Below are 14001 nucleotides of genomic sequence, written 5' to 3'. Positions count from 1 at the left end.
ATCCTTTGTCTCACTGTATGTTTTGATGGTTCATACACATGGTTCCTTCCTTTTCTTCAAAATAGTTTTGACTGCTTCTGTTCCTTCACTCTTTCATATGAAATTTATGAATGAACTTATCTCACACAAAAATTCGTTGGGATTTACAATGGAACCTGAGTGTGTAATTAATTTGGGAAAGTTAATTTCTGCAAATGTCTATAAACATGGTAAATATTGTTGGTTTCCCGTTTTAGTACCAGCTCTGGAATGCCTACTACCAAATTATTACATGACAGAGAAAGAGGCTAATAGTTTAAACAAATCATGGTTATATGGGTCTCTGTTATGCTCAGTGAAATCCATGTCCCAAATAACAATACATTATTTATTTAAATTCATTGAATACACTCTTCAATTAAAAATTATTTTTTCCATAAAGACTTTCACATCATTTGTTAGATGTATTTTTATGTTCTTTATATTTTGTGTTGTGATTGTTACATATATCTTTTTCAAAACCACATGCTCTCTGTGATAATGTATAAGGACATTATTAACTTTGTATACCAGCAACTCTACTAAATTTTCTTATGACTTCTCTCAGTTTGTCTATAGATGTTTTTGATGTTTTTGTGTTGATTAGCATATCTGGGGATTCTGACCTTTTTTTCTCTTTCAATTCTTATATCTTAAAATGTCTTTTTTGTGCCTTTCTGCATTGACTAACATTGACAATACAAGCTTCTACAGAAGTAATGATAGCTGGCATCTATATATTTTTTCTTATTTTAAAGAACAAAACTATATTCTCACTATTGATAAGTTTGCTGTTTTGTTTGTTTGAGATGGAGTCTCATTCTGTCTCCCAGGCTGGAGTGCAGTGGTGCAATCTCGGCTTACTGCAACCTCCACCTCCTGGGTTCAAGCAATTCTCCTGCCTCAACCTCCCAAGTAACTGGGACTATAGGCATGCACCACCATGCCTGGCTAATATTTTTAGTAGAGATGGAGTTTCACTATATAGGCCAGGGTGGCCTCAAACTCCTGACCTCGTGATCCACCTGCCTCAGCCTCCCAAAGTGCTGGGATTGCAGGTGTGAGCCACCACATCTGGCTTTGTTTTCGATAGGTATGCTTCATCTGTTAAAAATCTCTTTCTATTAATTTTCTGGAGGTGACATTAGCAAGATGGTGAAATAGGAGGTCCCTGGCTCTAGTCCCCCTCACAGAAATGGCCATTAGCAACTAAATATCTAAAGGAAATATTAACAGAACTGAAAGGGAAAGCAGCAATACAATAATAGCAGAAGATGTTAATATTCCACTCTCATCAATAGATAAATCATCCAGACAGAAAATCAGTAAGCAAACAGCAGACTTGATCAACACTGTAGACCAAATGGACACATCAGACATATACATAATATATCAGCAACAGCAGCAGAATAGACCATCTTCTCAAGCACATATGGAACATTCTGCAGAATATATTATGTTAGGTAACTGAACAAGCCTTAAATTCAAGAAGTATGTATATTTTTCAACCATAATGTTATGAAAATATAGATCAACCACAGAAGGAAAGCTGAAAAATTCACAAATACACAGAAATTAAACAACATACTCCTGAACAATGGGTCAAATAATAAAGGGGAAAGTTTTTAAAAATCTTGAGATAAAGTAAATGGAAACACAATAAACCAAATATCATGAGATGCAGTTAAAGCAGTTCTAAGGAGACTGTTTATAGCAATAAGTGCCTACATGAAGAAAAAGACCTAAAATAAACAACCTAACTTTACATCTCAGGAATCAGAAAAAGAACAAACTAAGCCCAAAGTTGGCAAGAAGAAGGAAATAATAAAGATCAGAGCAGAAATAAGTGAAATAGGAACTAGAAAACCATTTAAAAAATGAAACCAAGAATTGGGGTTTTTAAAAAAGATAAACAAATTGACAAACCTTTAGCTAGACTAACCATGGAAAAGAAGTCTCAAGTTGTAAATGCAAAAGAAGATAGTACAACTGATATCACAGTAATACGAAGGGTCTATTAATAGTTATATACCAACAAATTGGATAATCTAGAAAAACAAATTCCTAGAAACATATAATCTACCAAGACTGAATCATGAAAAATAAAAAATATGGACACTAATAACAAGTAAAGATATTGAATCAGTAATCAAAAATCGATCAACAAAGAAAAGTCCAGGACCACATGGCTTCATGGACAAATTCTGTCAAACACTTAAGAATTAATGCCAATCCTTCTTAAACTCTTCCAAAAAATTGAAGTGGAAGGCACACTTCTAAACTCATGAGAACAGTATTACCTTAAGACAAAAGCCAAACAAGGACACCAGAACATTACAGGCCAACATCCTTGATAAAGAAAAGGATGTAAAAATCTTCAACAAAATATTAGCAAATCAAATTCAACTGCACATTAAAGGGATTATACCATGATCAAGTGGAATTTATTCCTGGTATACAAGGATGTTGTAACACATATAAATCAATAAATGTGATATACCACATTAACAGAATGAAGAATAAAAATCATGATCCCCTCAATAGATACAGAAAAAGTATTCAAACACCTTTTCATGATGTAAACTGTCTGTAAATTGGGTATAGGAAGAATGTACTTCAACATAACAAAGGCCATACATAACAAGTCTACAGCTAATATTAAAAGGTGAAAAGCTGAAAAGTTCTCTCCTAAGATCAGGAACCAAAAGGTTATTCCTCTCATTTATATTCAACATAGTAGTGGAAGCCCTAGTCAGTGCAATTAGGCAAGAAAAGGATATGAAAGAAATTCAAATCAGAAAAAAAGTAAAAGTGCCTGTTTGCTGATGACATGATCTTATAAATATTAACTGTAAAAGAACTAATCAGTAAATTTGTAGGTTGTATAATCAACATATATTAAACCAGTAGCATTTCTATACACTAACAATTAATGATCTGAGTAAGAAATTAAGAAAACAATCCCATTTATAATAGCATCAAAACTAACAAAATAGGATTAAATTTAACCAAGTCAGTGAAAGATCTGTACATTAGAAATTATATGACATTGATGAAAGAAATTGAAAAAAACCACAAATGGAAAGATATCCTATGTTCATCAATTAGAAGAATTAATATTGTTAAAATGTCCATACTAGCTAAAGTGATTTATAGATTCAATGCAAACCCTATCAAAATTCCAATAACATCTCCCACAGAAACAAAAAAAAAAATCCTAAAATTTGTGTGGAACTACAAAAGACCTTAAATAGCCAAAGCAGTCTTAAGAGAGAACGAAGCTGGAGGCATTACACTTCCTAATCTCAAGCTGTATTATAAAACAATAATAATCAAAACAGTATGTCAGTGGCATAAAAACAGACAGAGGCCAGTGGAAAAGAATAGAGAGTCCAGAAATAAACCCAAACATATATAATCTAACATTTGACAAGGGTGCTAATAATACATGATAGGGAAAGGGCCGTCTCTTCAATAAGTGGTACTGGGAAAACTGGATGGAATTGGACCTCTGTCTTATACCACTTACATAAAATAACTCAGAATGAATTACACATTAAATGTAATACTTAGTAAAACTCCTAGGAGAAAACAGGAAAAAAGCTTCTTGACATTGGGCTTGGGCTTGGCAAAGATTTTTATTTTTTATTTTTTATTATTTATTTATTTATTTATTTATTTTTTGAGACGGAGTCTCGCTGTGTTACCCAGGCTGAAGTGCAGTGGTGCGATCTTGGCTCACTGCAAGCCCCACCTCCCGGGTTCACGCCATTCTCCTGCCTCAGCCTACGAGTAGCTGGGATTACAGGCGCGCACCACCATGCCCGCCTAATTTTTTGAATTTTTTTTAGTAGAGACGGGGTTTCACCGTGTTAGCCAGGATGGTCTCGATCTCCTGACCTCGTGATCCGCCCGCCTCGGCCTCCCAAAGTGCTGGGATTACAGGCTTGAGCCACCGCGCCCGGCCCTTTTTTTTTTTTAATACAACCCTAAAAGCACAGGCAACAAAAATGAAAACAAAGAAGTGGGACTACGGGAAACTAAAGTGACTGGATAGCAACAAACCAATGGAAAACACCAAAACAAAAAACCAACAAAATGAAAGGTAACATATAAGAGAAAATATAAGGAAACCATATATCTGGAAAGAGATTAACATACTAAATATGTAAGAAGCCCATACAACTCAATAGCAAGGAAACCAAATAATCCAATTAAAAACTTAACAAAATACCTAAATAAATAAACGTATTTCCAACGAAGACATACAAATAACCAGCAGGTATCTGAAAAGGTGCTCACCATCAGTAATCATCAGGGAAATGTAAATCAAAACCACCATGAGATTTCACCTCATACCTTCTAAGATGGCTATTATCAAAAAGATAAGTGTTTGTGAGAATGGGGAGAAAGGGAACCACTTGTGCACTGTTGGTGGGCATCCAAATTCATTCAGCCATTATGGAAAATGGTATGGAAGTTCCTCGAGAAATTAAAAATAGAACTACCATACAATCTAGCAATTCCACTTTTGGGTATACATCCAAAGGAAACAAAATAAGACCTCTCAAAGAGATACCTGTACTCCCATGTTTATTAGTTACAGTAATCAAGACATAGAAACAATCTAACTATCCATGAATGGATGAACAGATAAAGAGAATATGGTACATGTACAATGCAGTATTCAGCCTTAAAGAGGGAAATTCTTCCATTTGTGACAACATGCATGAGCTTGACGGCATTATTCTAAGTGAAATAAGTGAGACAAAGGCAGATACTGCATGATTATACTTATATGTGGAATCTAAAAAGGTTGAACTCATAGAAACAGACTGGTAGTTGTCGGGGTAGAGAAAGGGGAGGAGGAAATGGGGAGATGTCTGACAAAAGATACAAACTTTCAGTTATATGATGAAAAAATTCTGGGGATCTAAGGTGTAGCATGATGACTGTGGTTGATAATACTATAGTGTATACTTAAAAGTTGCTGAGAGATCTTAAGTGTTTTCACTATGTACAAAAATGTAACTATGTGAAGTAATGGATGTGTTAACTTGATTGTGATCATTTCACAATGTATACTTATATCAAAACATAATGTACTACTTATATATATATACAATCTTATTTGTGAAGTATACCTCAGTAACGCTGGAAAGAAAAACTTAAGAATGAGAGTTTAATTTCATCAAATGCTTTTTTGCTTCTATATATTTTTCTTTAAAAATTTATTATTGTACAGATTATATGAATAGATTTCCTAACAATAAACCTTTCTAGGATAAAACCTACAGTCAGGATTTTTTGGTACATTGCTTAACTTATTTTGCGAATAGTTTATGAAGTTTTTGTGTGTTCCTGTGTTTCTGAGATTGGCCTATGGTTTTTGATTTTTATACCATCCTGTCTGGTTTTGCTATCAAGGATATATTGCTCTCATAAAACGAGTGGGGAGCATTTCCTCTTTTTCTGTTCTTTGAAGCAATTTGAATGACATTGAAAATATGTATTTTTTATGTTTCTTAAAATGTACCCATGGAATAATTTGTTTGGGTTTTTTGATGAGTATATTTGTGTGTGTGTGTGTGTGTGCATGTGAGCCTCTCTGCTTCTATGTGAATACGTTTTAAAGTACTGTTTCACTTCCTTTACTAATGATAGGTCTGTCTAAATTTCATATACATTCTTGGATAGTTTTGATAACATTTTTCTAGAATATTGTACCTTTTCTGGAATGTACTTTCAATCTAAATGTTCAAAGGTTCATGGTATTGTTATTCATAGTATCTTCCTATGATTTCTAAAAATCTCCACCGCATTTGAAGTTAGGTTCTTTCTTATATTTTTTCATTGGTGGTGGTGTGTGTGTATAATTTTTAAATCGATCTTAATCAATCTTTGTCAGAAGTTTGTCAAATTTACTTCCCTTTTTTCCAAATAAGTGCTTTTGATTTTATTGACTTTTTCTGTTTCTCTTTTATTATTAATTTCTCTACTCATCTTTATAATTTTGTTTACTTTGTTCTTCTTTTCTCGACTTTTTGAGTTGGATACTTAGGTCACTAATTCTCGGACTTTCTTCAGTTATATATGCATTCTATACAATTTCCTCTGAGTGATGCCTGTGCTCTATTACCTGAAGTTTGACATATGCTATTTTTATTTTCAATGCAAATTATTTTCTAATAATCATTAAAATGTATTTATTGACTCATAAATTATTTCCAAACACATGGGAGTTTGGAAACAACTTTTTTGTTGTAGACGTTAATTTTTATTGCATTATGATCAACATGGTTATGTGATATTTGTTGTTGGACATTTGTTGAGTTGACTGAATTGTAATACTGCGTGTTTGCTAATTCTTAGGTACAGGGATTTTGACATATCTATTAGATCAACTGTGTTAATCATGGTCATCTACAGGCTGTCTGTTATTTTATTTTCCTACAGCTTTCTTTTTATTTATTAGATATTTAATTATTTTAACCATTACCAAGTTTCAGTTTGTAATTCTATTACCTCAAGTTGTTGAGAGTCTAATCTTGCATTTATAGTGTATTCTACCTTTCGTCTGTGGTAGATTTCTCCTTGTGGATTTTGAAATTTTTAATTGAGAGGTTCACATTTTTCCTCCATGAATTTCTTTTGGCATTAATGGTTTTGCTTATTCCAGCTGGTCAGAATTATCACTAGCCTAGGACAAATTTTTATACTGACCTCTCAATGAGGAGTTCCTAGAAAAGGTGAGTAAATTTGAGCCCCATGTCATCTGGGGATTTCTGATTCCCAAGGGAGACATTTTTGCTCATCTAGAACACAGGCAGAGACAGATTAAGATTCCTTGTTTATCTGTGCTGACAGATTTTGTTCTAGTCTGTCTTTTCTGAGAGAGTATCAATTTTTGAGAATTCCAGCTTGAGGGTTCTCAATTTCAACTCTCTTCCTTGCATTGGGCCCAATGTCTTGTCTCTTATACTTTTAAAAACCAAGTCGTCGTATTACTTCCCTTCTGGTAATTATATTATCAACTCCTAAGTTGCCACTCTGGCCTTATGCTTCTCTTTGGCACCCGGAAATTTCTACTTTCTTTTTCTTGTGAGCCTAATCATATATTTAAAATATTTTTAAAATTATATTTTGTCAAGAATTCTTGGTTTTGGGAGGAAGAACTTTCGCAGTTGTTGTTGGTTGTCATCTTAGTGTTCCATATTTCAGGAACTGGAATTCATCCTTAGAGTCTTTTCATTGTGAAAGATAAATGTTTCAGGACATCACAAGGCAAACATCTGTTAAAATGTTTCTACTGTTCATTTTCTACTGATTTCAACATCTCAACAGTATTTAGATGGGTGCTTCATTGCTGTCAACCAGACTGAGCCAGAATTGTTCCTGGGTTGGTGCTTGGTAGAAGACCCTGATGGGGGCTAGCAGTCCACTGGAGGGAAACTGAGCTGTGGTTCTCATACATGGAAGAGATATCATATCTTCTTCTTCTTTTTTTTTGAGATGGAGTTTCGCTCTTGTCACCCAGGCTGGAGTGCCATGGCACGGTCCAGGTTCACTGTAACCTCTGCCTCCTGGGTTCAAGAGACTCCTGCCTCAGCCTCCTGAGTAACTGGGATTAAAGGCGCCTGCCACCATGCCTGGCTATTTTTGTAATTTTAGTAGAGATGCAGCTTCACCATGTTGGCCAGGCTGGTCTTGAACTCCTGACCTCAGGTGATTCACCTGCCTTGGCCTCCCGAAGTGCTGGGATTACAGGCATGAGCCATTCTGCCTGGCCTATCACCTTCTTAAAACCCCTTTCCCTGGGCAAAAATAGCAGGCCCATGGTGAAATTTACTTGGATTTTTTTTCCTGGAGAAGTCCTCTTTGATTTCTGCTTATGGGGAGACCCTGTTATAAGATTTTCCTTTGCTTGTTCCAGAAACAAAGGACTCTCCCTGATCAAAAGAAAAAACAAGCAGAATTTCCAAATGGAGCGCCTCCAGGAGAGGATTTTTCTGTTATTCATTATCCCTCTGTGCAAATACACAGATATATTATGGGAAAATATACAGAGGCCTTAGTAGGCGTTCCTTTCTTAAGAAAAATGGTCACATTGATTAAAACTCTCTATTCCCATATAAAGGAGCAATTATTACACAGCAATGCCAGGAGGTGCAGGCCCCATGTGGAGATTTCTTTGTGACCTGTCCATAGTAGCCAGCAGTAATAATGCAGCCAGAAGAACTATAATTTCAGTGTCTTCTAAGTGCTAAGCCATGGTGCTGGGAATACAGAGATAGAGGAATCTTGTGGTCTTTACCCTGGAGGAGCTCACAGACAAGTGGTGTGTAGAAGCCACTAGAGAATTAGGAGTGATAATAATCTGTAAAAGAATGTTGAGGAATTGAACTTCATCACAATTAAAAACTTTTATTCTTTAAAATACACTGCTAAGAGAATAAAAAGACAAACCACAGACTGGGAGAAAATATTTGTAAACTACATATCTCATAAAGGACTTGGGTCAAAAATATATAAAGAACACTCAAAACTTAATAAAAAACAAATACCCAATTAAAAAATAGGCAAAAGATTTGAAGAGTCATTTCACCAAAAAAGATACATAGATGGCTAATAAGCACATAAAAAGACGTTCAACATTCATCACTAGGAAAATGCAACTTAAAACCACAATAAAGTATCACCACCGATCTATTTGAATGGCTAAAATTAAAAAGATCGATCATATCAAGAGTTTGCTAGGATGTGGAGAAACTGCAGCCCTCATGCATTGTTGGTGGCAATGTAAAGAGGAATAATCACTTTGTAAAACAGTTTGGCAGTTTCTTCAAAAATTAAGCATACTCGTATCATATATCCACCCATTTCACTCCTAGATATGTGCCCAAGAGAAAAGGAAATGTATAACCACAAAGAGACTTGTACATGAATATTCATAGATGCTTTATTTGTAATAGCTGCAAACTGGAGACAGCCCAAATGTCCACCAACAGGAGAAGGAATAAACCAAACGGGGCCCATCCATACACCAGAACACCCCACTCGACAATAAAAAAGGATTGAACTATTGACACACCCAGATGGGTGAACGTCAAAATAATTGTGCTGAATATGAAGGAAGACAGACCAAAAGAGTACATGCTACATGACTTCATTAAATACAAATCTAGAAAATCCAACCTAATCTAGAACGAGGGAAAGCAGATGAGATATATGGGGATGTCGTTGAGGAAGGTGAGGGGCAGCATTACAAAGAGTCATACATAAACTTTCAGGGGGGGTGGATTGTTGACTATCTTGATTGTGGTGATGGTCTCATGGGTGTCTACCTATGTGAAAACTTAGCAAATTGTTCAGTTAAAGTATGGGCAGTTTGCTGCAGGCCAATGATACTTGAAGAAGACTATTTAAAAATAGGGTGACAGCACGTTAGAAAAGGCATGTTCAGACTGCCATCAGTAGACAGTACATGGGAGTGTCTTTTGACTCTAACTAACCAGGGGTCAGGGAGTGGGGAGGACAGATCTGAGATTTGAAATTTGAATGCAGGTTATTCAAGGAAAAAGAGTGAGGAAGGGCAGGAAGGGGGGAGGTCTCTCCATGCTGGGGCCATAACAAATGCCAAGGTCCAAGCGTGTCAGAGTGTGGTGTGTTCAGAGACCTGCCAGTGGCATGGTAAGATGGAAACATGGGATACTCATGAGCAGGACAGAAGAGAAAAGGAGAAGAGAGAAGAGGGGAGAGGCAGGAAATGACTCTCTCAGATCTCTTTCCATCTTTGGGTTTATGAAATTCTCATTATATGTCACTTACTTGTGTCACCAACTTGTCCAGGCATGCCCAGCCCTGCATACATAATGAGATCAGAACTCCATTTATGTACAAATGACAATGGTACCACTCTCTAACTCCCTTCCTGCCCACAGTATCCCCTAGTTATTTGGCAAAATCCCCGAATGGGGCCTCATATGTTCAGGACACAGTTTGCCGTGTTCTTTTCTTCCTTCTCAGTTCGTACTTTTTGCTGTCTACTGCCCGGGCAGCTGATTGACAGAGCTGCAATGATTTTCCTGTTCAAAGTGCTCACTGGGAGTACTCCAGGGTTCATGCCAAGATGCACGAAATGCCGGGTGTGCCCAAAGCTTCCAGTTTCAGGTACCAGAGCATGGAGACAATCTTGTCACAGATCTGCATTGTATTAGGCTAGCTAAGCCAGAATTATCCTTTGGAGAATTCCCTTTTCTCTGTAGGTCCAGGATAGCACTGCTCACAAGAGTTATTTTGCATGAGATTTGTAATGTGGGAGTAAAGCAGCCATAGTGTTTTTTCACTCTGCTGATCAGTGCAGGCACCCTGGCAGCCTGCCCACGTTTGTCACTGATCAGCTGTCTGGTTGGGGTGACTCTCACCAATCTCCTGCTGCTTCGAGTCCTTGGCCAGGTGTGTGTGCAGCTTTGTGGTGAAGGGGCTGGCATACTGCAGCTCGGCCAGGCAACGCATGGAGGCTGGAGGTAATAGACAGATGCAAGTCCCACTTCATCCTTGTGGGCTTCAGTTTGTCCTTGCTCTTGTCGACAACCAGCTTTCCTTTGCGACTGCCAATCCAGCTGACCTACAGCAACTTCAAGGTCAACACTAGATGCAGAGGGACCAGGTTGCACAGAAGGGTCTCTCACCTCCCGCAGTATAATAAATCCCTTATTTTATATCACTCACAGTGGTTCCTCTTCTCTGAACCCTGACTGATTCAGGTCTCCTGCTCACCTTTGTGCCACCTGGACCTAGGAGCAGCTCTGCTTCCCTAAAACATTTGTAACAACTTCTCATGAAAGCCAAGTCTCCGAAGTCTGACAATCACCCTTCCACACAGAGACTTAAACCCCAGGGCTGCTTGTGGGGAGGCGCCAGTGCAAACCTTGCAATTTACTCACTTTTCCCAACACCACGCCAACCAAATGCCTTCCTCCTTTCTCAGTTAATAAAAACAAAAGCGCGCTGCACTTCCACGGGTGTGAACAGATGTTCTGTGTGGGCGTGAGTGCTGGTCCCCACCAGCTGCCTCAGGGCCCTGCTGCCCCAACAGCCCCCAGTGCCCTCCGAGACGTGATTAACTCCTCCCTGAGTCTTTGATTCTTCCGTTCAAAGAGTTCTGGCAACTTGACCCTTTGCTCATATGTCTTTGTTTTCACTCATTTCCTTTCCCTGCTGCTTTGCCGGGACTCTGGGATGGATTGCAAGGCCTTGGTGAGGATCTATCTGACTGGAGGAGTGCACAGCGACAGACAGGAATATTGTGGCCTTTGTCTGCCATGCAATCCCATATCTGGTAAATGTGATTTACAAGGCCCACAGAAAATGAGAAAGTGCTTTTTATTATTGTTTTAGAGATAAGATCTTTGCTCTGCCCCCCAGGCTGGAGTGCAGTGGCATGATCATAGCTCACTACAGCCTCAACCTCCTGGGCTCAAGCAATCCTCGTGCCTCAGCCTTCTGAGTAGCTAGGACTACAGGTGTGCACTACTACATCTGGCAAAAAAAAAATTTTTTTTAAATGACAGGGTCTCACTCTGTTGCCTAAGCTGGTGCTGATCTTGAACTCTTGGCCTCAAGCCATCTTCCTGGCTGAGCCTCCCAAAACATTGGGATTACAGGCATGAGAACCACAAAGCCCAGCTGAAAGTGAGAAAATTCTAAAGGCTAGAACAGGATGAACTAGTAATAGAGGACTTAAGTGTAAATCTGCCTGTATGAGTCTCTCAGACTGTGGGCAAATCTCTTGCTGTCCCTTCTCTGTAAAGAAGAGCCTGGAGAGTTTCAAGATTTCCCTCCTACTGCTCCCATGGGACTTACTGAGTATGGTGAGAAAGTGTTCTGAGGTCTGAAAAGCAGTGTTCCCTAGTGCAGCTGTTTCTAAACCTCATCGGAACTCCCTCAGTGGGGTTACTATTCCTACACATTTGTTAGAAACCAACACCACTTTCTAGTTCTGCCACCTCCTTTCCAAAATTTTAAATCAGTAGGTGAAGGTGACATGGCATCTGTACTTCAAAAACCAAAATAAGACCGTGGGCGATTCTGTTGATCAGATGAATGTAGAAACAACTGATCTAGTGAACAGTAGATGAAGTAAAGGGCCTTACAAAGTTTAGGGGTTCTGTCTATAAGGCCAAGGAAAATGGAAGCAAATTATTCAGATAATCTCAGCACAAAACCACAGTTTCATTGGAATTGCGGGAATCATGAGTAACTCTGAGATATTTGGGTGGAAAGTGTGTGGATGGAGCCCAAATCTTATGTATTTAAATTCAGATCAAGCCTCTAGGAAAGATGACAGTGGTGGGAGATTGAGCAGAGAGGGAGAATGGCATTTTCTGAATTCTCATTGTGCCACCATACATTCTGGATGTGCTGGCAGCCCCTTCATGTCACAGATGCCTATTGCTAGTAAGTACTCTTGTAGCTCACAAACTGAGTCACCACGTGTGACATGGGAAAATGATGCTTGCTATTTATTTATAATACAACATGTTTTGACTAATGATTAGAGAAGATATTTTGAGACAACTTTCCACTTTGCTTAGGATATAAAATTTTTAATGCATCTTTCAATGGATATCTATTTTTAGGTCACCATTAGTTGCCTTGTACTAAGATGTCCACATATTCACAGATATATGGGGAGGCCCACAGATTTATTATTCTGCCCCATTGTCTTGTTGGTACCATATGACCAGTTAGCCTCATGTTTCCTAATTTGAGTGTGGGAAATGTCTGTCTTTAGAGACTAAATGGAATGTATGTAATCTTGTTTAGGGTCATTGTTCCTGGGTCTAAGTTTACCAGATGGAGAATTTCTTCAATGCCAGGTTTCCCAGGAGGAAAATGAGCCTATTTTGGTTCCATCAAATGCATCAGTTCACTTGCTCTGGGTATCATCTGAAGAGCAAGGGGAGTCTGGGGGCCAGTATTGCATTTCATGTGAATTCTGGCTGAGTGCTGCCATCTCGTGGCTGGGCAAACCCTAAAGGCTACCAGTGACCTTGGAGCAACCTTACAAAAAGAAACCAGACATCGAGAACCTGTGTTCTCTACCTGCTTGGAAGAAAAAAATTGACCATGAATCCCTAATAACAGTGCCATCCCTCCTTTCCTAGCTCTTGAATAAATAACTACTCTCTTACTAAGACAGAGTCCTCTCTGTTTCTTTAAAGAGAAATAAATCCATTCTTGTTCTGGTTTTAGTAATTTTTTTTACCAGCCTTTAGATAATCTTTTGAGCCAAGTTTTGAGAAGTTTGGAGAGGTAAGGCCTTAAAAATATGTATAGTATCCAAGGCCAGGAAAGAGGCAGAAAGTGGAGACAGGTGACTTCTGCCTCTGGGGCAGTGGCTTTCTAAGTGAGGTGTGCCAGCAGCATCAGCATCACCTGGAAACTTGTTAAAAATGCGCATTCTTGGCCCCCAGCCAGACCTGCTGAGTCAGAAACTCTGGAGGTGGAGCCCAGAAATATGTGTTTTAAGATGATTCAGATGCACATTCAAGTTAGCGAACCCCTGTCTTGGGGAATAGAAGCCAACCCCAGGCAAATGTGAAGTGAAGACGCCAAGGTCCATTCTCTGCTCCGTTGTACTCATTGCTGTTCTGTTCCCTTTTCCTGTGTTAGGAACTCAGTAAACCATACATATTTACTGTGTGAATACTATTGGTAAGCCACTGTATGGGGTGACATGGGGGTTGGTCTGAGGAAGGGCCTGGGAATTTGCATTTCTAACAGTTTCTCAGGCGATGCTACTGCTGCTGCTCCAGGGACTGTGTTTTGGGATCCCAGTGTTAGAGATAAGAGCAGCAGGCCCAGATTCCCATGTGGTTTTCAGATGGAGAGTGCAGTTCAGGCTTTTTGGGGAATCCACGTGGCTATGAGCCTGCTTCTTAACCCTGCCTGCCTCCTACCAAGGGCACTGGGAGACAT

The sequence above is a fragment of the Trachypithecus francoisi genome, unplaced genomic scaffold (genome assembly GCF_009764315.1).
Source record: "Trachypithecus francoisi isolate TF-2019V2 unplaced genomic scaffold, Tfra_2.0 Lachesis_group13, whole genome shotgun sequence".
NCBI lineage: Eukaryota > Metazoa > Chordata > Mammalia > Primates > Cercopithecidae > Trachypithecus > Trachypithecus francoisi.
This window is presented reverse-complemented; position numbering follows the sequence as displayed.